The sequence below is a fragment of the Sinocyclocheilus rhinocerous genome, unplaced genomic scaffold (genome assembly GCF_001515625.1).
Source record: "Sinocyclocheilus rhinocerous isolate Xijiao unplaced genomic scaffold, SAMN03320098_v1.1 scaffold1730, whole genome shotgun sequence".
Classification (NCBI taxonomy): domain Eukaryota; kingdom Metazoa; phylum Chordata; class Actinopteri; order Cypriniformes; family Cyprinidae; genus Sinocyclocheilus; species Sinocyclocheilus rhinocerous.
Window position 1 is genome coordinate 196,101 of NW_015634043.1, and position 2,626 is coordinate 198,726.

Consider the following 2,626-nt stretch of genomic DNA (forward strand, 5'->3'; position numbering starts at 1 on the left):
ACTAAATGATGTACATTTTAGGTTACCTGAGAAAATATTTTTACAGTATAAAACACTGCCGTTCAAAAGTTTGGGATCAGTCAATTTTTAAAAGAAGTTTCTTAGGCTCATCAAGGCTGTATCTATTTGATCAAAAATACTGAATATTATTTCACAAAATAATATTGTGAAATACTATTGCAATTTAGAATAAAAGTTTTCTATTTTAATATACTTTAATTTAATTTATTCATGTAAAGCAAAGCTGAATTTTCAGTGTCACATGATCCGTCCGATTTTAGTTAATGAGGAGGAAGTTGAGCAGGTAACAATATATAAGTATTTAGGTATCTACTTTGATTCTCAGCTGCAATGGAGTCATCAAGTGGACTATGTTTGTACACGAGCTAGTCAGCGCTTGCATTTTTTGCGAAGGCTCAGGGTTTATGGGGTGGATAAAACTATCATGTTACTGTTTTACAGATCAGCTATTGAATCTATAATATGTTATGGTTTTACAATATGGTTTGGAAATTTGACTGTTAAACTTAGGTCACAACTTCAAAATGTGGTTAGAAGAGCTGGAAAAATAATTGGTATGTTGTCTCCACTTTCTCTTCAGGACATTTTTGAGAGGTCTGTTAGGAAGCAGAGTCTTAAAATTATTGGTGACCAAAGCCATATTCTCCATAAGGAGTATGAGCTAATGCCCTCGGGCAGGAGATATAGGGTTCCAATCTGTAAGCTGAAAAGATACAAATTTTCTCTAATTCCATTATCTGTCAAATTATTGAATAAGTGATTGAAATTGTTGTGTGGGTGAGGGTAATGTGATGGGTAACATGTAATGTTGGTGTATTACTAGGATTGTATAGGAATTATATGTTTTGGAATGGTGTAATAATATTTTTTTTTATTAATAATGTTTGATCTGCTCTCCCGGTTGCCTAAGACAAATTTCTCCTAAGGGAGACAATAAAAGAGAAACTAAAACTTAATTTAAAATCAATGTTGGAAACAGTTGTGCTGCTTAATATTCTTTGGGACCGGTGATATTTTTCAGGATTCTTTGATAAATAAAAAGTTATAAAGAACAGTGTTTATTCAAAATAGAAATTTTGCGTTACAATATACACTATACTATTCAAAAGTTTGGGGTCAGTACATTTTTTTTCTTTTTTATTAATACTTTTATTCAGCAAGGATGTGTTAAATGGAAAAAAAGTGATAGTAAAGACTTACATTGCTAGAAAAGATTTCTATTTTTAATAAATGCTGTTCTATCAAATAAATACAGCCTTGATGAGCATAAGTGACTCCATTAAAAAACAAGGTCAATTATTTATTAGGTTTATAATATAGGCCTAATATAATATAATATCAAAACAAACTGAAGCATTTAAACTGATAAAAGAGAATAGAAAACAAACTGAAGCATTTAAACTGAGATCTGCAAGTTCAATATTTTCAAAGAAAAAAAAACGTGAATGTGATGGCTTCTATAGCTATCTAATCATCTCTATGAAGTACAGTTTGCACAATACACCTGTGTGTGACTGTAAATATCTCTGAGTTTTGTTACCGTTCTGTGCCCATCATCCGCTATTTCCAGCACTTAATCAAGCCACTCTTCTTTAAAACACGAGGACGTTTTATTTCACGTCATTGCGTTTGCGTTGGCTCTCGATTTGAGCTATTTCGTCCGCAACCACTGAAGTATTCGGTTTCTACAGCGACTCATTTGGCGCACATCATTCTCTTTCTATGAAACCTGTAAACCGCATTCACCGTTTCTAACTCTATAGCGATATCAACTTTATAGTGGTTTAACCGATCATTGCAGTTCTTTCATTTTTACTTGAATACAATCAAATGGCTTTCCCAGCTCATTTTTGCGTGTGCGCGGCACATTATTTCTTCTGCGCGGCCGCGCGCGCGCAGCTTAGAGGGAACATTGGTCAGGATAGGGGGTTAGTAAAAATCTCTGGCATGCATAACCCCTGTCTCCTACCAACAGACCATCAAAAAGCCCTGTCACAGAACAGAAAAGGGGAAAATTGTATAAGTTTTGCTTTGTCAATTAAAATGAACACTAAGTTGTTTTGTACTGTTCCAAATTTAACTTGCCTTCCTCAAAGCGCTGACACAGCACAGACTCACGGAAAATCCGTGAGTCATGCACTGAGCCAGGCCATTTGGCATCCAAGCTTATGATCATGTATTCATGATCACAAGTCATCTGTAGATGAAATGTACAGTAGATCATTGTCATATGTGTTAATGATTCATTTCACTGAAAATAAAAATCATCTTGCATATAATTCTATAATTGGAGATACATTTGGCATTGCAGAAAGTTAAGAAAAAAAACTTTTCACTAACATTTTTTTTCAGTATCTTATTGAAAACATATTTAATTTTAATAATTCAGTGCTTGCCAAACACAAGTTACTTCCTTTTTACTTTTAATGAAAAAACAGATGTCTTTATGGTATTGTTTGTCAACTCTGTTACAGACAAATTAGCCAATGTGTAGAAATAACAATAAATCATAACAGGAAAAATCCTTGTTTCATTAGACAAATAGTCCTTACATTCCATCACTTGAAACTGAGATAATATTTCACCTATGCATACCTTAAAAATT

At 33.2% G+C, this 2,626-nt stretch overlaps 1 protein-coding gene and 1 pseudogene across 6 annotated transcripts in view; both read right to left on the reverse strand.

Moving 5' to 3' along the window:
* Positions 1-2,626, reverse strand: part of LOC107745321 (band 4.1-like protein 1) — a 349,703-nt gene that overhangs the window by 141,751 nt on the left and 205,326 nt on the right. The gene's annotated exons all lie outside the window — the stretch shown is intronic.
* Positions 1-2,626, reverse strand: part of LOC107745322 (putative nuclease HARBI1) — a 4,546-nt pseudogene that overhangs the window by 699 nt on the left and 1,221 nt on the right.